The sequence below is a fragment of the Heterodontus francisci genome, chromosome 3 (assembly GCF_036365525.1).
Source record: "Heterodontus francisci isolate sHetFra1 chromosome 3, sHetFra1.hap1, whole genome shotgun sequence".
NCBI lineage: Eukaryota > Metazoa > Chordata > Chondrichthyes > Heterodontiformes > Heterodontidae > Heterodontus > Heterodontus francisci.
Genome location: NC_090373.1, coordinates 11,482,543 through 11,507,785, shown reverse-complemented (window position 1 = coordinate 11,507,785; position 25,243 = coordinate 11,482,543). Strand labels below are relative to the sequence as shown.

Genomic DNA, 25,243 nt, shown 5'->3' with positions numbered 1-25,243 from the left:
GCCAAGCAGTTAAATGGAGCAACAGGGGAAACAAAGGTGGGTACTTAGAATTCTGTGGGTCATTTTGACTTTGCACAATTGTGTCGAATGGATGATAGTGACTCGGCAGCCCATTTCACATCTCTCCACATGTTTATTCCCATTTAAAAATTGAGATGGGGGAGGTACTAAAAAGGCTGGCTATGCTTAGGGTAGAATAGTCGCCTGGTCCAGATGGTTTGCATCCCAGGTTGCTAAAGGAAGTGGGGGTGGGGATAATGGAAGAACTTGCTATAATCTTCCAATCTTCCCTAGATACAGGGGAGGTGCCAGAGGATTGGAGAGTGGCAAATGTGACACCCTTATGCAAGACGGGGTGTAAGGACAGTCCTAGCAACTACAGGGCAGTTAGTTTAACATCAGTGGTAGCTGAAGTTTTAGAAACAATAATCAGGGAAAAAAATCAACAGACACTTGGAAAGGTTCGAGATAATTAAGGATAGCCAGCACAGCTTTGTAAAAGGCAGTTCATGCTTGACTAATCTACTTGAATTTTTTGTTGAAGTATTAGAGAAGGTGGATGAAGGAATGCAGTGGATGTTGTTTATATGAATCTTAAGAAAGCGTTTGATAAGATACCACATAAAAGGCTGGTTAACAAAATTGAGGTTCATGGAATAGGAGGGTCAGTATCCAACTGGATAAAAAAAATTGGCTTAAGGACAGAAAATAGCAAGTTGTAGCAAATGGTTGTTTTTCAGACTGGAGCATGATAGACAGTAGTGTTACCCAAGCGTCAGTGTTGGGACCACTGCTCTTTTTGCTATGAATAAATGACTTGGATCTTGGAATACAGAGTAGAATCTCAAAATTTGCCAATGACACCAAACTTGGAGATGTGGCAAACAGTGAGGATGATATGCAATAGGATGATACCTGCAATAGGGAATAGATATGCTAGCAGAATGGGTAGAGAGTGGCAGATGAAAGTGTGAGGTGATGGAATAGGGAGAGGCAATATATACTTTATGGCACAGTTCTAAAGAGTATGCAGGAATAGAGGGACCTGGGTGTTCTTGTGCATTGATCTTTGAAGGTGGCAGGACATATCGACAGAGTGGTTAATAAAGCATATGGGATCTTGGGCTTCATAAATAGAGGCATTGAGTAAAAAGTAGGAAAGTTATGTCGAACCTTAATAAAGCTCTGGTTAGACCCCAACTGGAGTACTGCATCCAGTTAGGAAGGATCCAGTTCCTTGAGAGGGTGCAGAGAAGATTTACCAGAATGGTTCTAGGGTTGAGGGATTTCAGTTACAAGGTTAGGTTGGAAAAGCTGGAGTTGTTCTCCTTAGAACAAAGGAAATTGAAGGGAAATTTAATAGTGGTTTCCAAGATTATGACTGGCTTAAATAAGTTAGAAAAGGAAAAAGTGTCCTCACCTAATGGTGCTACTAGGGGACACAGATTGAAGGTTTTGGGCAAGAGATGCAGGGGGAATATGAGGAGGAACTTTTTTAAGCACCTAGAACTCGCTGCCCCCAAGGGTGGTGAAAGTGGAGACAATCAATGACTTCAATAGGAAATTGGATGGCCACATGAAGGAAATAAACTTGCAGGGCTACAGGGATAGAGCAGGAGAGTGGGACTGACTGGATAGCCATGGAGAGCTGGCATGGACTTGATGGGCCAAATGGCCATCTTTTGTGTCATAAATGACTCTATGGGCTGAGTTTTGTGGAGGAGGTCGGGCTCCTGGCGCCGGGCCAAAAAGGCAGGGGATCCCTGCTGCGGCCTTTTCATGCTCCCATCCCCACCCCCACAAAGCAATCTTCCAGTGTTTTGAAGCCTAAGAGTTCCATGCCGAGATTCCCATCCCTTTAAAACAGTGATCCTGCTCCAAGAGCTGCCAGCCAATCACAGGGCCGGCAGCTCAGCAGAGCCAGTAGCGCCATTGGGAGCGGTGGCCACTGCCAGTACTTCAGAGGCTTTGGACCCAGGCCCAGCAGTGAAAGCCCAGACCTCAGGTAAGTGAGACAGGGTTGCCAGGGTCAGTCTGGAATGCCCCGGCGAAGGGAGTGGGAGGGTGAGCGTGACGTCCAGGAGGAGAGGGAACATGTTGATGGCGGTGGTAAGAGGTCCTTAAATGGCCATTAATAGGCGACTTAAGGGCCTCAGTAGGTCTCTGGGCAGGAAGGCTGTCAGTGGCCTATCCTGGCCCTGGCAAAATCGCATGGAGTTGGGCCCTCCACACCCTGCCTCCCATCATGATTCTATGGGCATCCCCCTCCTCCGACCCTGCCTCAGGGGGGCCCATAAAATCCAGCCCTACGACTCTATGGGCTGGGTTCGATGAGCTCGCTGTCAATCTCGGCAGCAAGCTCCAAAAATGGCGGGCCGCCCCTGCAGGCTGCAAACCAAAGAGCTGCTGCAATCTCAAGCACGGCGGCTCATTTAAATAGCCAGGGTAGGCTGCCCCTCATTCACATGGAAGGGGCAGGCTGTCTGTCCCCAGCAATGGCGTCAGCTGCCTGTGCGCCATTTTTATAGGGCTGTCAGCCCTACCAGCTTATTACAATATTTAAAGACAGATTGAATTAAATTAAATAAATATATTTCTTTTTCCCCTCTCCCACCCTCCCCCAATAACAATTAGATTAATTATTCGCCCTTCCCCCCCACCCCAAAAACACTTACCTGTAACATCTGACCTTTCCCCCCGTGATTCCAGATGTGGCGGCTCATTAGCATGCTTGGGGTGGCCAAAACCTCGGTGCTGGAGCTGAGAAGTCAGCACAGGAGCTGTTGAACAACATTGTGAAACCAAGAGCCCAGAAAGGCACCAGAGATGGCAGAGGAGCGATGAAGGGTGGCCCCACGGTTCAGCGATGCCCCTCTGCTCACTCTCCTCCATGCTGTGCGGGCAAGCCTGCGATGGCAAGAAGAGGCCCTGCTGCCTGACCAAGCAAGCCTGGATGGAGATTGCAGAGGAGGTAAGCTGCCGTGGGGTCACCTGCCCCTACTGGGTCCAGTGCCGCAAGAGGATGAACGACCTCATTCGCACGGCAAATGCAAGTGGCACGATATTATGGGGCCCCCATCTGACCTGGGTTTGCCCACACAGAGTGGCACATGGGTGCCACTGCCATGTCAAACACAGGGGGGCTGGACGGGGAGGATTGATGCCACATGGGTGTCTGCATGTGTGAAAGAATCAACTCTCATTGCACCCCAGAGCATGGCACTTACATGACAGGCTGAGTGCGTCTGACACACTGACTGTTCCTCACCTGTTGTTTTAGCGCTCCTGTTGTGAAAAGCATCATGTTGCTGTTTGGCAATATTATACATCTGCATCCTTGCTCTTCCAGGCAAAGAGGGCGCACAATGCGAGGCAAAGAGGGCGCACAATGCGAGGCAAAGAGGGCGCAGAATGCGAGGCAGTCCTCCAGGACTGGAGGAGGGGTGCTGGACATCCGACCATTATCCCAGGCTGAGGAGGAGGCCCTCAAACTACGTGGCAGTCAGGGAGGACGTTCCATTTCAGAAAGTGGAGCTTGGGTTCTGGGGTTAACATACATCTCTTTGACAAATGCAATGATTATTCGAAACATTTCCTTTGTCAACACAATGCTGTCATATTAGTGATATGTACACCTGTGAACCTAAAACTGTGTTCTCCACATTGTATCTTGCAGGGCGACGCTCCGAGATGGCATCAGAGGCCCCGGAGAGTGCCGGCACCTCTGCAGCGTCCCATGACACTCCCGCACCTTCCATCAGCACAGTGACACTCACCTCGGTGGGAATCCATTTGGCTTTAGAGTCTGGGTCACAAGCTGGTGAGAGCACCACACACGCGCCTGAGCAGCTGGCTGAGGCTGAGACAGTTGGGCTGATGATGACCCTCTGGTGTTGACAGCACAGGGCATGTTGGAATTGTAGGGAGAGGTAAGGCAACATCTGGCGGCGATGCCACAGGCCATGCCCAGCCATGAGCGGATGATGGGGGAGTCCATCCAGGCCATGACAGCTGCCAAGTCCCAGGCAAATGAGCGCATGGCTTCCTCCATGGAGAGGATGGTGACCCTCATGGAGAGCCACATCCCACAGATGCGCATTGACCTGCAAACTCTTGCCTCGGCCATGAGCTGGATGCAGCAGTGGCTAAGTGAGAGAGGGACCAGGTGCCTGGAGAGTGTCTCTGCTCCTGATCCTTCTAAGGAGAGCAGCGAGGTTCCCACAATCCTTCAGAGGGAAGAGGCGAGCCAGCCATGCATATGTGGGGTCTCCCCTCAGGGCGATTCCAATGTGGACACCGGCTCCTCAGCCCCTCCACCAGTGAGTCCAGCTCCAGCAGCCACGACATCTGGGGAGAGCCCTGCACAGGTGCAGGAGGCCCTCAGGCAGCCGGGGCCCTCCAGGCCTCAGGCGCCCAGAGGACAACCATCCAAGTCATCCAAATCCAAAGGGGGTCCTGATCAGCAGCCTCCCTCCAGTCAAGCTGCTAGTGCTGAGGTTGCACAGCGAAACAGCACATGCAAGCGGCTAAAAAAAACCATGACACATATGCGTTATCACGGGTGCAATGTATATTTATTGATTACTTCTCATTAAATGTGTTTCTCTAACAGATGTCTCCTTTTTACTGTGTGAATGACGCATGCCAGCATGTGCCGATTATGTCTCCTCCCATTACATCATTGACCTGAGAGCTATGCCGATGTATGGAAAAACATCATCGCCATGCCAGTATGCATGATGTGGCACTGCACAGGTGCAGTCACATGGGCAATGGCTCAGTCATCTGCTGCCAGTGATTATGGAAACACAGACGTCACAGATGCAGGAGACTGCCTACCAGATGCAGCACGGTGATGTGTGACATGGGGAACATATTCTGCTCCTCAGGGATAGTGGAAGCACTTAGCAATAAGGCGTTGCCAAGCATCCCTTGCTCTTTGCTTGCCCTGTTTGCGGTGCCTCGATGATCTTCATCCTCCCATGTGTGTATGCTGCTGCACCTCCTCTGGGTCTGCATCATCCGAGAATGTCTCCTGCTCCTGTGTCTCATCTTCCTGCAGGGCCTCCCCCCTCTACTGCAAAGTTGTGCAGAGCACATCATACGGCAATAATACATGCTACCCTTACTGGTGAGCACTATAGGGCCCACCCAATCTATCCAGGCAGCGGAAGCGCATCTTCAGCATGCCATTGGCCTGCTCGATGGTAGCTTCTGTCAAGCAATGGCAGGCGTTGTATCTCTCTTCAGCATCGCTGGTGGAGTTTCTCATCAGCGTCAGGAGCCATGTCTGCAAGGGGTAGCCCTTGACCCCAAGAAGCCATCCCTGGATCTGAGCTGGTACAGTGAAAAGCAGTGGCACCTAGGACTGGCACAGGATGAAGGACTAATGGCAGCTGCCTGGAAAGCGGGCACACAGTTGCATGAAGCGTTTCCTGTGGACACAGGCTAGCTGCACACTGAGCGAGTAGAAGCCCTTTCTATTCAGGAATGCGTTTGGTTGTCCGACTGGTGCCTTGATGGCCACATGCGTGCAGTTGATGACCCCTTGCACCTGTGGAACTTCTGTGATGGCCCCAAATGCAACAGCTCTTTGGGCCTGACTCTCAGGATCTGTCCCAAAGCGAACATAGACATCAGCCCTCCTGTACAAGGCATCGGTGACCTCCCTGATACAGCGGTGCACTGGTGACTGTGAAATGCCACACAGGTCGCCGGTGGGTCCCTGGAATGATGCGGAAGCATAGAGGTTAAGAGCCGCAGTGACTCTGAGGGCCACAGGCATAGGGTGTCCAGCTATAGGTCATCAATCAGCAGTGCACAGAGATGCCTCTCTGGACATCCGCAGTCGTCTCTAACACTGGCAATGTGACATATGCAGGTATGTCACGCAGGGCCTGTGGACTCACTGTCTTCTCTGATGTCGAAAGCACCTTGGTGGCTGCTGCTGCTGCTCTCTTCTATGAACTTCCATGTAGGCTGTGTCTGCCTGTTGGTTCAGCCTCTGGCAGATACGGCTCCTCACAGCACTTGGATCAAGACAGACAGGTTGGACCAGCCCCATCTGAATGCTGCAGGTGAACTCGGTGCCCTCAGTAGATCAATGGCACCTATCAGGGATGACAGTGATGTAAACTGGTGCTTCATCTGCCTTCTATCATCACTTATATGGTGTGGTATGACATCACCCATACTAGCTTGGCTTGGGCGGCACAGTGGCGCAGTGGTTAGCACCGCAGCCTCACAGCTCCAAGGACCCGGGTTCAATTCTGGGTACTGCCTGTGCGGAGTTTGCAAGTTCTCCCTGTGACCGTGTGGGTTTTCGCCGGGTACTCCGGTTTCCTCCCACCGCCAAAGACTTGCAGGTGATAGGTAAATTGGCCATTGTAAATTGCCCCTAGTGTAGGTAGGTGGTAGGGAATATGGGATTACTGTAGGGTTAGTATAAAAGGATAGTTCTTGGTCGGCACAGACTCAGTGGGCCGAAGGGCCTGTTTCAGTGCTGTATCTCTAAATTAAATAAATAAATAAAAGCGGGGCAGCATGAGCACAGTCATGTTACTGAGGTTGCAAGGATGCTACCATCGGTCACATGACCTTCGACCCCATACCATTCTTGGCCCCTATCCCACACAAAGGGATCAAAGAGTGCTATTGCTCCCCCTCCCCCAAACAGCGTTGGCCGATTGCGGAGTCAGCCCCCTTCAGTTCCCCTCCCCCCTGCCAAACGTTAGTGGGTGCAGAGTGACCCCCTTTACAGTAGAAGGGCACGGGGTACCACCCTTCTTTCATGCAGAGTTATGTCCCGGTCACTGCAGACCTGCACCCACCTTCGCCTGCTCCGAATACTGATGCTTGGGTGCCACCAGCATTTCACGGATGTGAAAGTGAACGCAAGTGATTGCCACATGTCCAAATGAAGACCTCAACCTGCTGCCTGAATCGCTGCAGCCTGCATATATTAATGAATGGTAAGTGCCCGTCTGCATATTGTAATGTGGATCCCATCGCTGAACGGCGGCGAGGGCCGACATGAGGCTTCGCCACCACCGCCAAGATCGGGACAGGCCCTGGCGGCATCGAGGTCGGTGGCAGGCCTCATCCGGAACAATCTTCATGCCCCCCACCAGCCACCATTTCCAGTGTCAGGGACCCTATAAAATCCAGCCCAAAGTTTACAGTACAATCCTTCCTACCTTCCCAACGCTTATGTCATTTATCCCCATCCCCACCCCTCCCGCACTGATAAACTTACCTCCTCCCCCCCCCCCCCACCCTCTCCACCAGTGTGGCGCCTCGTTTCCCCAGACGGGTATCCGAAGGCGCGGGAGTGCCGGCTACCGGGCCGAAGATCACGGCGGGCCATCAGGTTAAGGATAAGTACATGCAAATCTATTAATTTTATTCATTTGCCTATGTGGATTGTGGTCCCTTCGCCCAGCAGTCGCCATGGTGCCCCTCCGTCGCCAGGGGGATCAGGCTGGGCCCTGCTGCTGTTGAGGTCCATGGCGGGCCTCATTCAGAGCCCTCTTCAGGCACCACCACCCACCACTCCCCCACCCACCATGATCACAACGTTAAGGGCTGCTTAAAATCCAACCATATAACTCTATAACTTCAATGACAAAATTACCCTCATGATGTGGGATAGGGTGAGGGTGCCAGTTTAGCTGTTTTTATTGCAGGTGGAATGGAGTTTATGTCCAGTCAGGCAGCAGAGAACGACTGCTCATTGGTAGTGAAACAGCTGCCAAGAAAGACCCAGGTGGATTACTCAAGCAGCGATCAATGAGCATGTGGACTTTGCTCATTTGGAAGAAGGAAATGTAATACCACAAAAGTGATGGGGGATGGTAAAGGACTGGACATGTCTCCACCATGAAGTCTAAAGGGCATCATTTTTCAACAAGTATTGAAGCAGCAAAGCCATTTTATAAAAATGTAAAATAAAGACCTCACTTGACAAAACCAACCTGCCCCATTAACATGGAAAGCACCTCGAATCAGTGGACAGATTTTTGCAGGGACAGTCTGCTCCTGATCTACAATCAAAGCTGCCACTGTATTGAATATCTGTGGAACTGGATCCTTCCCAGTAGCACCTGATGGTATTTGCCATATAATTCACTCAGCAGTTCAATATTGAATAAAGAAGGTCAATGATGCTTTCTTCAAGCAGGTTGTGCACTTAATTTCATTCCCAATGGGACCAGGAGAACAAAAAGAGCCAGCTATGTAATTTTACCAACAGTGTTCACACACGTGTATGGTGCAATTGCTATTTAATTCAATGGCTAGTAAAATTGGGCATGGTGCAGAACTGATCCACTTCCCACCAGGCAGGTTAGATTACAATTACACTCTACATTTCCCATACAATCATCCAACTCTGAAAAGTTATAAACATACACATCAGCAAACGCAGAACTCTATGTGGTTAACCTGTATTTACTTTCCATTACATCTGCCAAAAGATGCCTAAAAATCCATTGAGCCTTGCTACCACCACTTCTCAACATTGTGCCTAATCTTTGTGCCAGCTAACTAATTTGCTTAAACTCCTAATCTGTTATTTCAATGAGCTCCTGTCTCAGTGAGCACTGAGTAGCTGGTCTGGTCCCCCTGGAACCTTAGAGGCCTGAGGTGACTCTTGTCTCAGTGAAGTAGCTGTCCAGAAGGACCATCTTATGGCAGCCTTTCTCTTGGACCATCAAGGGATACTTGGCCTATGCCTTAGGTTCCTTCATGTGCAGACATTGTAGGCAGTCCTAAGGAAGCAGGTACATTGTTACTGTTTGGGGGTGTTCGCAAGATCTATGACCAGACCTTGCAGCCCACTAATGCAGGACACAAGCTCTAAAGTACTACTGCTCAGTGTTATTGCAGCCCAAATGGCCCTAACCAGCTATGGGAAGCTTTAGGAAAGTGTAGTGTTCAGGCTGGTACTCAAGGCACCTACTGAAGTAGTAATAGCTTCCAACCCAGGAGCCACCATTGTTTTAGTACCTCCTCCTGGTGTATTGTTGATGTAGATATTTTCTGGACCATTATTCTCTCAAGTCTTCTGCATGCCCTAAGAAACTTTCTGTAACGTGTTGCTGATGTGATGTAGCAGACTGTAGCTCAGCCTCTGAATGGAAACCATCTCCAATAACTACACAGGAAATCCGTATCTGCCTCAGAATCACAGAATCGTTACAGTGCAGGAGAGGCCATTCAGCCCATCGGTTCCACACTGGCTTTCTGAAAGAGTAATTCCCTCAGTTCCACGACCCAGCATATTTTTCCTTTTCATATAGCTGTCTAATTCCCTTTTGAATGCTTCAATTGAACCCGCCTCCATCACATTCTCAGGTATTCTCAGGCGTTCCAGGCCTTAACCACTCGCTGCGTGAAAAAGTTTTCCCTCATGTCACATTTGCTTCTCTGAGCAAATACTTTAAATCTGTGCCCTTTCATTCTCCATCCTTTCACGAGTGGGAACAGTTTCTCTCTATCTACTCTGTCCAGACTCCTCAGGATTTTGAATACCTCTGCCAAATCACCTCTCAGCTTTCTCTTCTCCAAGGAAAACAGTTCTAACTTCTCCAATCTATCTTCATAACTGAAATTCCTCATCCCGGGAACCATTCTCGTGAATCTCTACTGTACTCTCTCCAATGCCCTCACGTCTTTCCGAAAATGTGGTTCCCAAAACTGGACACAATACTCCAGCTGAGGCTGAACTAGTGTCTTATACAAGTTCAACATAACTTCCTTGCTCTTGTACTCTTTGCTCCTATTAATAAAGCCCAGGACACTGTATGCTTTATTAACCGCTCTCTCAACCTGTCCTGCCACCTTCAATGACTTATGCATATATACACCTAGGTCCCTCTGTTCCTGCATCCCCTTTAGAATTGTACCCTTTATTCCATATTTTCTCTCCATGTTCTTCCTCCAAAGGGTTGTGAAACACAGAAGAGTTTGTTATGCTATGTACACAGTGATATTTCCCTTGAAGAAACAGCAGCTGTGTGTAAGGGAATTGCAATACATTGCGAAAGCACAATGTGTGATGAGTCTTGCCCTTCCTTCACCAAACTTCACTTACTACCTCACCTCTAACTTCAGCAGCTCCCATTCCCTCTCCCTCTGTCTGCCAATTATGTACAGAGTTTCCTCATTGTGTCAACTCAGGGTTTTCGGAAGTTGGGCTTCTGCCCCTGTTGAGGCTCTCTGTTGTGGTTCTATTTGATCTTTTCCTTTGTAAGAAGAGGATACAATGGTAATTAGAATCCAGGACCAGCATGTTCCTGTGAGGAAGAAGGATATGTTTGGCAAGTTTCGGGAAGCTTGGATAACGCGGGATATTGTGAGCTTAGTCAAAAAGAAAAAGGAAGCATTCGTAAGGGCTGGAAGGCTAGGAACAGACGAATCCCTTGAGGAATACAAAGACAGTAGGAAGGAACTTAAGCAAGGAGTCAGGAGGGCTAAAAGTGGTCATGAAAAGTCATTGGCAAACAGGATTAAGGAAAATCCCAAGGCTTTTTATACGTATATAAAGAGCAAGAGGGTAACTAGGGAAAGGGTTGGCCCACTCAAGGACGGAGAAGGGAATCTATGTGTGGAGAAAGAGGAAATGGGTGAGGTACTAAATGAGTACTTTGCATCAGTATTCACCAAGGAGAAGGATTTGGTGGATGATGAGCCGAGGGAAGGGAGTGTAGATAGTCTCAGTCATCTCATTATCAAAAAGGAGGAGGTGTTGGGTGTCTTGCAAAGCATTAAGGTAGATAAGTCCCCAGGGCCTGATGGGATCTACCCCAGAATACTGAGGAAGGCAAGGGAAGAAATTGCTGGGGCCTTGACAGAAATCTTTGCATCCTCATTGGCTACAGGTGAGGTCCCAGAGGACTGGAGAATAGCCAATGTTGTACCTTTGTTTAAGAAGGGTAGCAAAGATAATCCAGGAAATTATAGGCCGGTGAGCCTTACGTCAGTGGTAGGGAAATTATTAGAGAGGATTCTTCGGGACAGGATTTACTCCCATTTGGAAACAAACAAACTTATTAGTGAGAGGCAGCATGGTTTTGTGAAGGGGAGGTCGTGTCTCACTAATTTGATTGAGTTTTTTGAGGAAGTGACGAAGATGATTGATGAAGGACGTGGATGTTATCTATATGGACTTCAGTAAAGCCTTTGACAAGGTCCCTCATGGCAGACTGGTACAAAAGGTGAAGTCACATGGGATCAGAAGTGAGCTGGCAAGATGGATACAGAACTGGCTCGGTCATAGAAGACAGAGGGTAGCAGTGGAAGGGTGCTTTTCTGAATGGAGGGATGTGACTAGTGGTGTTCCGCAGGGATCAGTGCTGGGACCTTTGCTGTTTGTAGTATATATAAATGATTTGGAGGAAAATGTAGCAGGTCTGATTAGTAAGTTTGCGGACGATACAAAGGTTGGTGGAGTTGCGGATAGTGATGAGGATTGTTAGAGGATACAGCAGGATATAGATCGGTTGGAGACTTGGGCGGAGAAATGGCAGATGGAGTTTAATCCGGACAAATGTGAGGTAATGCATTTTGGAAGGTCTAATGCAGGTGGGAAGCATACAGTAAATGGCAGAACCCTGAGGAGTATTGACAGACAGAGAGATCTGGGCGTACAGGTCCACAGGTCACTGAAAGTGGCAACGCAGGTGGATAAGGTAGTCAAGAAGGCATACGACATGCTTGCCTTCATCGGTCTGGGCACAGAGTATAAAAATTGGCAAGTCATGCTGCAGCTGAACAGAACCTTAGTTAGGCCACACTTAGAATATTGCGTGCAATTCTGGTTGCCACACTACCAGAAGGACGTGGAGGCTTTGGAGAGGGTACAGAGGAGGTTTACCATGATGTTGCCTGGTCTGGAGGGCATTAGCTATGAGGAGAGGTTGGATAAACTCGAATTGTTTTCACTGGAACGATGGAGGTGGAGGGGCGACAGGATAGAGGTTTACAAAGTTATGAGCGGCATGGACAGAGTGGATAGTCAGAAGCTTTTTCCCAGGGTGGAAGAGTCAGTTACTCGGGGACATAGGTTAAAGGTGAGAGGGGCAAAGTTTAGAGGGGATGTGTGAGGCAAGTTCTTTACACAGAGGATGGTGAGTGCCTGGAACTTGCTGCCGGGGGAGGTGGTGGAAGCAGGTATGATAGCGACGTTTAAGAGGCATCTTGACAAATACATGAATAGGATGGGAATAGAGGGATACGGTCCCCGGAAGTGCAGAAGGTTTTAGTTTAGGCAGGCATCAAGATCGGTGCAGGCTTGGAGGGCCGAATGGCCTGTTCCTGTGCTGTACTGTTCTTTGTAAAATGAACCACTGATTTGCTATTGCCTGTTTCACATAATTGCCAAAGACCAATTTCACCCTTGTTGCCTCTTTACAATTATAGTCCATTGAGACGTACAGAGACTCTTATGGCAAACAAAGTGAGTTTGCAGAGTGCTTTGAGTTAAAATTATTCTTTATTGTTTCCAATTGTCTTCTTCTGAATAAGTGAGTTTGTTTGATACCCAGGTGATGACACAGAAAGAGCCTGAGAGGTAAGGAAGCCTCTAGCATTGGTGCAGGATGCTAAATGGAAGTAGTACCATGACTTTGGCCACCAAAATGAGGTCACTGGTCCTCTGCCTACTCTGTGAAACAGTCCTTAGGAGTTGCATTGACTGTTCCAGCAACTTCCTTCGATAATGTCCTTACCCAATCCTCATGGGACTTCCTGCCCTCTTGTCCTCAGAAGTGTGCCCTTCTGACCCTTACAGTGCCAGCAAAACCTCCATAGATGCATCAGAGAATCTGCAAGATTCCACAGCTGCTGACACTCCAAAGAAAACCTGAGGGTGGTGCGTCTCACTGTCATTATGGCTGCCGCTGTCCAAAAAGTCACATTCCACTTTATCTAGCTGCAGCCCTTTATACACTGCACCACCACTCCATTTCTATTTCCCTCCCTTGCATAATGAGGGCTGTGGTAGCAGTTCTGCCAGTTAGCAGCAGAATCACATGGTCAGGTGAAAGACCGACCCCTTCCGCTAACCTGTCAACAAGAGGGCAATCCAGCCCATGTTGCCCCATAACACTTTACAGAGAAATAATGAGGAATGGACCACAAGCTTCTAAGAGGTGACTAAAGGTGAGGTCAAAAAATGGGTTTTAAGAAGGTTTTTAATGGATGACTGAGTAAAGAGGCAGGGACCTAGAAATGTCACTGCACAGTAGCCCTAAATGGCTACTGACATGCCAATATTATGGGCAAGAAGCACCTGCTCATTTCCAGAATTTATGGTATTGACATACTCAGCAATCTCTTACCACTGCTTCTTAAGTAGATGCCTGGAAGGGCTTCCTGCCTCCTGGGGTAAAAGTATGTTCCTCCTCTTGTGCAGTATAAGAGAACCATAGTACCCGTTTCACTCCCTCCTTCAGCCATTTCTTCCTTAAGTTGTTCACAGTCTTTGGAGCGGTTCCCCTTTAATTCATGTTCTGTACTCCCTACATCGCACCCACCACCTCAGCATGCAAAGAATAGTGGGGATAGTGCTAGCTGCATGCAAAGATAATTATAATCAGCAGGCAGCAGTGATATTGTATGCTGCCAATCAGCCCCCCCCCCCCCAACCATGCGCTTGTTTTCAGGCATGATCCAATATGTCAGCCAATGCTTCTCATGGTGAAGCTATTGAGAAATAATTCAGGAAAGTAAAGTTTCCACTCAACATTGCATCATCATGCCACAAACCAGAGCCACAAAATGAACTTGCCTGAACTTGTTTAATGTTGCAGCAAATATTTGGTACTGTGTAAACTGGTGTGGCCGTCATTAACATCATAACTCCCTCCAGCAATCAGTATGAATGTGTTAGACCTGTGCACAGAACTTCATCAGGGAAGGTAGAGCTGTGCACATCTAATTCTGCTCACAGTTGAGGAATTGAAAGAAACTGGTTGGATGTGTATTGCTAAAATGGACTTGTGGCTGTAAAGATTAACTGAAACCTTATGTACAATTCATACCAATATATTGAATCAGGCTTTGCTTGGATTTCAGTAAAGTGAAATGCTTGTGCTTAGGTGGTCATACTGTATAAAATGTGAACTATGAAAACTGGTATCTTTTGCAGAAAACAACCTAAACTTATGTGAAACCCATTAGGAGGTGTTACAACATTAAAGGCACTATATAAATGCAAGTTGTGGTAAACTATCTCATATTAGGATGAAGAATTGTAATTACAGGTCTGTCACTGGGGGATGTAATGACAACAGCAATTTGAGCCAATGAATGAAGGGTATCACATAACAAGTATATTTCACAATATTAACATGTTAATACAGTTAATAAAGGGTGATTTTTCCTATTGTACAAGTTCAATACGTCTAATGAGAAATAATGAAGCCCACTTAACAGAACACATTATAAGAATAGTTTTCAAATGTCCATTTTTGCCCTTTATGTTATCTAATTACAATGAGATTTTATTTTAAATCTTGTTTATAGTGTTCGACCACTGGATTTAGGGAGTCTGCAAAAGAAGAACTAGATCGTCAAACATCCAAGTGCCTTATTTCACAATGTCCAGTTTCTATGCATTTTAATTACAACTTCAGGATTGGCAAATAGTCTCTGTTGCATTGCTCTGCTGGCTACAACAAGTTGACTTCATTAGACTTCAATGGTAGGGGCTTTCAGTATCCCATTAAAGGCACAAACACATCAGCACAATCTAACACAAGAAGCCTCTCTGTGATCACACCTCATCATAATTGCATTCAGAGTTCAATGAACTAGATGATTCGTTACCTGAATATAGACTGTTCAATTTTACCGGCAAACCATGAATATTCAATTATAAAATAAAAACAGAATATATTGGAAATAGCAGGTCTGAAAACATTTGTGGAGAGAGAAATAGAGTTAACATTTCAGGTCAGTGACCTTTCATCAGAACTGGAAAAAGTCAGAGATGTAACTGGTTTTAAGCAAGTTCAGAGGCAGGAAAGAACGAAACAGAAGGTCTGTGATCGGGTGGAAGGCAGAAGAGATTATATGACAAAAGGGATAATGGTGCAAGGCAAAAGGAGATGGTAATTGGACGAGTAAAGAAACAAGAGATGGGTCTAAAGGAGGTGTAATTGGGAAATAGCAGAAGTATCATCAACAGCTGCTGTCCAAACAAAGGGGGCAGGGCTTATGATTTGAAATTGCTGAACTCAATGTTAAGTCTGGAAGGCTGTAAAGTGCTTAGTCGAAAGATGAGGTGCTGTTCTTTGAGCTTCATTCAGACAATGCAGGAGGTCTACTAGAGAGGTTAGTCTGGGAGTGTGGTGGAGAATTAAAATGACAGGCAACCGAAAGCTTAGGGTTTCGCTTGTGGATTGAACAGAGGTGTTCTGAAAATGCAAACGTTCTGCATTTAGTCTCCCTAATGTAGAGGAGATTGCATTGTGAAGAGTGAATACAGTATACTAAATTGAAAGAAGTACAAGTAAATCGCTGCTTCACCTGGAAGCAGCGTTTGGGGTCTTGGATAGTGAGGAGAGAGGAGGTAATTGGGCAGGTATTACACCTCCTGCGATTGCATGGGAATGTGCTGTAAGAAGGGGACAAGGTGTCGGGGTAATGGAGGAGTGGACCAGGGTGTCACAGACGGAATGATCCCTTCGGAATGCTGACAGGGGAGGGGAAGATGCGTTTGGTGGTGGCATCAGGCTGGAGATGGCATAAAAAGTGGAGGATGATCCATCGGATGTGGAGGCTGGTCGGGTGGAAAATGAGGACAAAGGGAACCCTGTCGCTATTCTGGGAGAGGAAGGGGTGAGGGTAGAAGTGTGGGAGATGGGTTGGACACAGTTGAGGGCCCTGTCAACCACAGTGTGGGGGAATCCTCGGTTGAGGAAAAAGGAAGACATATCAGAAGAGCTGTTTTTTTATTTTATTTAGAGATACAGCACTGAAACAGGCCCTTCGGCCCACCGAGTCTGTGCCAACCAACAACCACCCATTTATACAAACCCTGCAGTAATCCCATATTCCCTATCACCTCCCTACACTAGGGGCAATTTATAATGGCCAATTTACCTATCACCTGCAAGTCTTTTGGATGTGGGAGGAAACCGGAGCACCCGGCGAAAACCCACGCAGACACAGGGAGAACTTGCAAACTCCGCACAGGCAGTACCCAGAATCGAACCCGGGTCCCTGGAGCTGTGAGACTGCGGTGCTAACCACTGCACCACTGTGCCACCCCTAGACCCCTAGTTCTAGGTTCTCCCACAAGAGGCAGCATCCTTTCCACATCCACCCTGTCAAGACCCCTCAGGATCTTGTATGTTGCAATCAAGTTGCCCCTTACTCTTTTAAACACCAGCGGTTACAAGTCCAGTCTGTCCAACCTTTCCTCTTAAGCCAACCTGCCCATTCCAAGTATTAGTCTAGTAAATCTTCTTTGAACTGCTTCCAACGCATTTAATTACTTCCTTAAATAAGGAGACCAATATTGTACACAGTACTCCAGGTATGATCTCACCAATGCCCTGTATAACGATTATTATCAACTCCCCTTACAATAAACAATAACATTCTATTAGTTTTCCTAATTACTTGCTGTACCTGCATACTAACCTTTTGCGATTCATGCACTAGGACACCCCCAGATCCCTCTACATCTCAGAGCTCTGCAATCTCTCACTATTTAGATAATATGCTTTTTTATTCTTCCTGCCAAAGTGGACAATTTCACACTTTCCCACATTAAACTCCATTTGCCAGACCTTTGCCCACTCACTTAATCTATCTATATCCCTTTCCAGCCTCATGTCCTCTTCACAACTTACTTTCCTACCTTTCCTTCCTACCCGAAGACAGAGAAGTCGAGGAAGGGAAAGGAAGTGTCGGAAATAGACCATGTAAAGATGAGAGAAGGGTAGAAATTGGAAGCAAAGTTGATGAAGTTTTCAAGTTTGGGGTGGGAGCAGGAAATGGACCGATACAGTCATCAATGAACCGGAAAAAGAGTTGGAGAAGGGGGCCTGAGTAGGACTGGAACAAGGAATGTTCAACATATCCCACAAAAAGACAGGCACAACTAGGACCCATGTGGACACCCATAGCAACACGTTTTATTTAAAGGAAGTGAGTGGAGTTGAAGGAGAAGTTGTTCAATGTAAGAACAAGTTCAGCCAGGCGGCGGAGGTTGGTGGTGGATGGGGACTGGTTGGGCCTTTGTTCAAGGAAGAAGCGGCGAGTCCTCAGACCATCCTGGTAAGGAATGGAGGTGTAGAGAGATTGGACGTTCATAGTGAGGAGGAGGCAGTTAGGGCCAGGAAACTGGAAATTGTCAAAATGATGTAGGGCATCAGAAGAGTCACGGATGTATGTGAGAAGAGACTGGACCAGGGGAGAAAAGATAGAGTCAAGATAGGAAGAAATAAGTTCAGTGGGGCAGGAACAGGCTGAAACGATGGGTTACCTAGGACAGTCCTGTTTGTGGATTTTAGGAAGGAGGTAAAAGCGGGCTGTCCGGGGTTGCAGGACTATGAGGTTGGAAGCTGTAAAGGGAAGATTTTCAGAGGAGATGAGGGCAGTGACAGTCCTGTGGACAGTAGCTTGATGTTCGGTGATGGGGTCATGGTCCAGGAGGAGGTAGGAAGAAGACTCTGAGAGTTGGCGCTGAGCCTCTGCAAGATAGAGGTCGGTACACCAGACAACAACAGCACCACCCTTGTCAGCAGGTTTGATCACAATGTCAGGGTTAGAACTGAGAGAATAGAGTGCAGCAAGTTCGGAGGGAGACAGGTTAGAGTAAGTGAAAGGAGCGGAGAAATTGAGATGGCCGATGTCTTGCCGACAGTTCTCAATGAAAAAAATCAAGAGCAAGTAAGAAGTCGGAGGGAGTGGTCCAGGTGGAGGGAGAATACTGGAGGTGGGTGAAAGGGTCCGCTGGTCGGAAGAGGACTCCTGGTCAAAGAAGTGAGCCCGGAGGTGAAGGAGACGGAAGAAGAGCTCAACATCATACCAAGCATGAAATTCATTGGGGTGGGGGCGTAAGGGGATACAACTGAGTCCTTTGTTGAGTACAAATCTTCCTCAGAGAGAGGAAGGTCAGAGAATATAGTGAATATACAGCAAGGGGTCAAATCAGAAGGGATGGGGTCAAAAGGAAGAGAAGGGGAAGAAGGATCTGGAGGGGTGTTGGTACCCATGAGCTGCTGGAGCTTGCGTTCCTTAACACCTGGAAGGAAGAAAAGAAGTTTTTTATTAATGCATTGGATAAGGTGAAGGATGAAAAGAAACTGCAGAGTAGGACAGCTTTGAGATAAAGTGAGGTGGTGCTTCTGGAGAGAGAGGTCGAGTGTGTACATGTGCTGGCGCATGGCACTGAGTGTGGATCTCAGGATGCGGCGAGAACAGCAGTCCGAGGAACACTGTATTTCTTGGAGATACCTGTAATCCTGGGTGGATTCAAAACATGAAGCATGAAACTTCAGTTGGAATCCACGTGGAATAAGTCAGAGCTGAAGACAGTCGCTGCAGCGGGAGATGTGGCTGTGAAAATTAGTTTTGGTAGTGCGACGGAAATCACACCTGCCAAATGGAAACATATTAATATTGTCATATGGGACACTGCTTGAAACTTTTTTTTACTGAACATTGACAATAACTTGTTTAAAAAAAGCAGAACTGACCAGCTGAAAACATGGTAGCAATATTGCAATGTCAGTTTCACAGCAGACAGGTGCTGAGAGCGGGAGCAACAGCTTCCAAACTTTGGGCAGATTCATGACTTTCCGGGTCTGGCAGCATCTGTGAAAAGAGAAGCAGAGTTAATGTTTCGGGTCAGTGACCTGAAACGTTAACTCTGCTTCTCTTTTCACAGATGCTGCCAGACCTGCTGAGTGGTTCCAGCATTTCTTGCTTTTATTTCAGATTTCCAGCATCCGCAGTATTTTGCTTTTATTCATGACTTTCCGGCTGGCTTTTAAAAAAAGGTCAGAAACCTCAATCTGCCTGAAGTTCAGAAACAACTGTTCCAGTTCATAGCAGCTGTCAGCTGTGAAACTGACATTGCAATATATTTTTAAAAACTGACCAACCACAAAGCTGCTCTGCAGAGCGTTCCCGCTCACTGCAACCGTCGGGGGGGGGGCACAGTGAGAGAGGGGGCAGAGAGAGAGGGAGGGGGCAGAGAGAGAGAGAGGAGGGAGGAGAGAGAGAGGGGGCAGAGAGAGAGGGAGCAGAGAGAGAGGGCAGAGAGAAAGAGGGGGGCAGAGGAAGAGAGAGAGGACAGGAGAGAGAGGGCAGAGAGCGAGAGGGGACAGAGAGAGGGAGGGGAACAGAGAGAGAGAGAAAGGGGGACAGAGAGAGAAGGGAGAGGGAGACAGAGAGAGAAAGGGGGCAGAGAGAGAGAGAGAGAGGGGGGGGAAGAGAGTGGCAGAGAGAGAGAGAGACGGGGCAGAGAGTGAGAGAGAGAGGGGCAGAGAGCAAGAGACAGGGGCAGAGAGAATGGAGGCAGAGAGCGTGAGAGAGAGACAGAGCAGAGAGAGAGAGTGAGCGCATGAGAGAGGGGGCAGAGAAAAAGAGAGAGAGAGGCGGCGGGGATGTGGGGGGCGGGGGGAGCAGAGGGAGAGAGGGCCAGAGGGAGCAGAGAGGGAGAGAGAGAGACAGAGACAGAGTGAGAGGGGGCAGAGACAGAGAGACAGAGCGGCAGAGAAAGAGAAAGAGGGGGCAAAGAGAGAGAAGGGCAGAGAGAGAGAGGGGGGCAGAGAGAGAGGGGGGCAGAGAGAGAGAGAGGGGGCAGAGAGAGAGAGAGAGGGCAGAGAGAGAGAGAGAGAGGGCAGAGAGAGAGAGAAGGAGAGAGGGAGAGGAGGGGACAGACAGAGAGAGAGGGGCCGGGGGGGGGGGGGGGGGGGGGGGCAGAGTGAGGCCGACACAGGGAGGGGGAATAGCACAGAGAGGGAACACAAGGACAGACAGAGAGGCAAGGAGAGTGAAACAGACAGAGAGAGAGGAGGGAGAGAGAGCGATCAAGATCATTCCTGACAGATGGACATCTATCTGGAATACTCGCATCGCTACAACATGTGTGCAGGCAAACATTGACTACTTATGCTGCAAAGAGAAATGCCAGGTATCTCACTAAATCTGTGTCCAATATAATGACAAGAAAGTAAGTCAATAAATTAGTTTTCTCTTTAAAGCTTGTTCACAAAAATGCACATTTGTTGTTGTTTTGATTAATAGTAAGATAAAATTTTAATTCCCATATCGTTCCAAAATTGTCTCACAGGTTCCCTGTGTAAGACAAAAATTGTAATGTGGGCCCCCCACGTGAAAAGGTCGGACAGCCTTGCTCCAAGCCTTTAATCTTGTGTTTTAAAATAGCCTAGCACTTGGGACACAAGCTCAGTAACATGTTGGAAGTTGCTGGACTTTTAGAATTGTTGCAATTCTGCTGCTATCCATTTGGAATCACATTGTTCCACAACTTGTACTGAAGGGAAAACAGGCAGGAAATCCCAAGGAATCTTCAGAAGTCAGCACTGTGTTATGAAAGTGCTTCTATTTTTTTTTGAGGATCTGTGTTTTAGAATTATGGATATTGGTTTATTGGGAAAACTGAAAAGATTCCATGGATGTTTTTTTACAAGGGTCTTGTTTGAAAACAAATCTTTACTGGATATCACATGCCTTAAGTTTAATAAACAACAGAATCCTTGATGACTTAGGGAAATGTTTACAGAGATTTGATATGTCAAGAATTATAGTAGTCAGGAGGTTCTGATTTGCTGCTTGGGGTTTCGCTTCTGAGATATTGTTTTGGTTCAGTTGGGGTGTGGACTGTGTTTGAAGGCAGTTGGAGGTCAGCCTGCTGAGAGATAAGACACCAGCTCATCTTTCTCTACCACTTTGAAAAATCTGAAAATCCAGAGTGGGATAACTGAAACCCCTGATGCCACATTTCTCCTGGAAAGCCTACCCGACTACTTCTCAACATCTCCAGAACAAATTGCTCCAGACAAGATACCAGTGATCCGTCTCTGTATACCCAGACGCCAGACCAAAAGGGACAACTGACATCCTTCCATATCTTCTCTATTTTCTTCAAGAATTAGCAAGTATTTGGCCAAAGTAATTTTTTTCTTTTTTTTGTAAGAGCTCTGCAGAGAAAATCTCTTTATTTTTCAGTTAGCCAGTGTGTATGTGTATATGAGGGGCTAAGATAAAAATGGAACTTTCATGTTTCAATCTGTGTGTTAATGCTTCACTTTGTTACTGGATAAGTCTTGTTTCATACTAAACTGATCATTTTGTTGTTTATTAAAGAAACCTGGTTGGTGTGTTTATTCTGGGATAAAGAGTAGCGTATATGATTGACCGTATCGGTAACTGGGTAAACATTTAAATATATGTTGTGACCTGTGGAGATGTGGAACTAGAAAAGACAGTGCATTCCTCCTGCCTCATTGTAACAATGGTAAGTTCCTCATGAATACAAGTGTAATGGAGCTAAGCGGCATTGGCAAAATCGGGATGCTGCTGACCCATATACAATATTTAGTAAATACAATGTAACATATAGCTTTAATAAACCTTAATCTATGATTAACTCTTTACAATTCCTTTACAAAAGTTATGCTGCATTCGCAGTTTTAAAAACTGTCGGGGAAAACATAGTAAAAATGTATTATGTTTCAATGACCATGTTAGAAACATCAATAACTGATTTTTTTCTGTAAATTGGATTAAAGGACAAGTTTTACAAGTATGTCAAAGATCAGCAATGTGCATCATTTACTATCCAGTTTGAGATCAGATAAACTGAGTGGCCAATGTAATTTGAAAGTTTGTGTATCATATAATTACAATACGTTAAAAGTTCACCTTTGCTAACAGGTAATAGATTTGAGTTGGCATAAATTGGTTAGCCTGGAGTACAATAGATAGTGACTAAATGTTTTGTACATACAAACATACGAATTAGGAGCAGGAGTAGGCCACTTGGCCCCTCTAGCCTGCTCCACCATTCAATAAGTTCATGGCTGAACTGATGACTCCACATTTCCACCGACCCCCGATAACCTTTCACCCCCTTGGTTATCAAAAATCTATCTATCTCTGCCTTAAAAATATTCAAAGGCTCTGCTTCCACCGCTTTTTGAGTAAGAGAATTCCAAAGACTCACGACCCTCTGAGAGAAAAAAATTCTCCTCATCGCTGTAACAGAATATACATGTAATAACAACTGCTCAACTTTTTGCAGAAAAGCTTTTTGTTCATAATTATCTTGTCACAGCTGATTTGGAATCGACAGTGATGGACTGAGATACAGACATAAGTGAATTTAAGAGAATCACTTTATTGGAGGAACTGAAGGGTGCTTTTTATTTGTAATTGTGTTTATCTAATTTTGTCACTAGCTTTGGTGAGCAAATGACATTTTGTCTATGAGAGATTCTGCTATTTCTGTATTTTACAATCCAGGACCTAGTTTAACAGCCTGTCAAGATGAATAAACTAGTCTTGTCTACCTACCGTTAATCTCTCTGTCCCTTCCTGTACCACTCTGCTTTTCTGTTTTACATGACTCTTCTGAAGCACTATCTGTTTTATCCTATAAAATTCTCCTGATTTGAAGATCACTGCCATTTTGTTGGCTGCCCTGTCTTCAGGCACATATTACAAGCATGTGGAGAAGTTGCACAAACATTGACCATCAGTTAAATTGTCTTGTGACTACAGCAGTGTGAGAAATGGTTCATCTTCCTATTGCTGATTTGTCTCCAGCCTCACCTCAATAACAATCCTCTCTTGAGTTTCATGATTTCTTGTATGAATTTGCACTCCTGATATAGTGTGAATCCAGAGGTCATCCGATAAGGTCCATCTACCACCCCGTGACATGGTGTAGCTAGTTCTCTTCTGTCAACAAAAGTAATTTGCATTGGCATTGCATACTGTTTTGCTTGCTAGCGAACTAATACAGTTGTGCAGCTCTCCATTGATATTTGCATGTTTAGCTACTTTATTTATAGGGAGAAATGTGTTTTAAATTGGACTGTGTTTTGATGGCATTAGATTGGCTATACACATTAATTGCAGATACACGCAGATTAATTGCCCCCATGTCCGTGGCTGAGTCAATAATTGTGTGAAATGTCCATGGTGCAGCATGTCGGTGCCTATTCTTGGCCTGCACCTGAATCCCGCACCCCGCCCGCTCCCCCCCTCCCCCCCAATGGCAACTCCCCTACCCCCTCAGGCAGTTAAAATGATCCCCAAGGTATCAGTCAATGAGCTGAATCGTGTCAACCAATGAGTTGGAGGCAGGGTGGGACTTACGGCAGGACTCACAGCAGTGCATTTTACAGCAAGTAATGTCCAATTACAGAAAAGACAGTCTGTTTAAACAGTGCACCACAGCAGTCTGCAGAGTCTTTTACAAAACAAAAGTCTCCATGAAATACAACAAACAGATCTCTTGTCCGGAGCTATAACAAATTCCTGCTCTTGATTGCTGTCTAATGACTCCCGACTGGAAAGTATGTTCTTGGGAACATTGGGTGAGTCAGGTTCATAGATCATGACTTCTCACAAATAGCAGAGCTGGGCTTACATGATGAATAATTGTTAGCTCCCACAAAAGAATACTCTTGCAAAAATCATCACCATCAGGAGAGACGGGGAGAATATAAAAGGAGGGAGTCAAATCATTTTTTCTGGCCTTAAAATAATCATTGTTATTCCTGTTACCTTTTCATCTCATGTCTATTCAAATACCTTTTGACAGCAATCTGAGTACATTCTTGATTATTTCCTTTATAAAACCTCTTCATGTAATATATATGACAAGTGCATTTAGTAGATTGACCAATGTTCAGTGATATTTAAACAAGTCTGGCCATTATTACTGCTTGGCCAATAAGTAATTGTTCCTTATGTTACGACGCTGCTGATGGAAAGTTCAAAATAAATACAATATAAAACATGAAATTAAAATGCTTAACTACAGAAATGACTCCTTTAATCTTTGTGTAATGAGCAGTAACTGAAACAAAATGAGTTTTTAAAAATTTTTTAAATTTTTATTTTTATTTAAAGATACAGCACTAAAACAGGCCCTTCTGCCCACCGAGTCTGTGCCGACCAAGAACCACCCATTTATACTAACCCTACAGTAATCCCATATTCCCTACCACCTACCTACACTAGGGGCAATTTACAATGGCCAATTTACCTATCACCTGCAAGTCTTTGGCGGTGGGAGGAAACCGGAGCACCTGGCAGAAAACCCACGCAGTCACAGGGAGAACTTGCAAACTCCGCACAGGCAGTACCCAGAATTGAACCCGGGTCCCTGGAGCTGTGAGGCTATGGTGCTAACCACTGCGCCACTGTGCCACCGAGTTGTGGACCTCATTAAGGAAAAATCCATAAATTATGGAGCATGAACATAGTTATGTGAAAGAATTAAATTAAAATTCTTTCTGGACACAAAATGCCATTCACTGAAGCAAGTGGCATTGAATTTCTCCTCTTAAAATTGTCCCAAAAAATTAATAAAAATCAAAAAGATGAATGGATTATAAAGTTTTTCAGAAAATGACAACAAGTTCAAAAGAGTGGCAAGGGTGTAGGTGGTATGAGATGTTGATAAAGTGAGGACAAGAGTAGAGGATAAAAACATTACTGACCATTCAGAAGGAAAGGTGGCTATACTTATCTACCTTATGAACAGGCAGAATATGTCTATTGAACCCATAAGAATTCATTAGTTATTCATTATAGATTGCACCATGTCATCCACTATATAAAATGCCAACAGCATGGAATTTAGGCTGACATATTTCACAAAACTAAAATTGCGTAAGATGTATGAGATTACAGACATGTGGTTATGTCTTAATTTTTTAAAAATTGCCTTACCAAATGATCATGAAACCAACCAAGACCTTCTCAGGTGATTCAGGAATTAAAGCCACCAATCGTACTTCCATTCAACGTAAGTGATTTATTCACATTTCAAACCACGGTTGAATCTTTGGAAGAAGGTGCTGTTGTTTTGTCTGAGAAGCAAAGGAAGAGGAAACCAACGAACAGTAGTGAGCCATGATCACCATGTGGTCTGGGCTGTTCCCCAATACATTTATCTTATGCTCATGGAAAAGAGTGTATTTCATGAACGAGCTCTCCTCATGCTGACATTCCTTTTCTTTAT

General features: G+C 46.1%; 1 long non-coding RNA gene across 3 annotated transcripts in view; it reads right to left on the bottom strand.

Moving 5' to 3' along the window:
- LOC137354350 (uncharacterized) overlaps nucleotides 1-25,243 on the bottom strand; it is a 75,925-nt gene that overhangs the window by 12,833 nt on the left and 37,849 nt on the right. For 2 of the 3 annotated variants that reach the window (XR_010970386.1, XR_010970389.1), the window contains exons 3-4: nucleotides 24,952-25,091; nucleotides 22,819-22,947 (exon numbers count right to left, since the gene is read on the bottom strand). This is a non-coding gene — a long non-coding RNA (uncharacterized lncRNA). Of the gene's footprint in view, nucleotides 1-14,787; nucleotides 18,260-22,818; nucleotides 22,948-24,951; nucleotides 25,092-25,243 lie in introns of those variants that run through there. The other variant, XR_010970394.1, reaches the window with a different exon arrangement.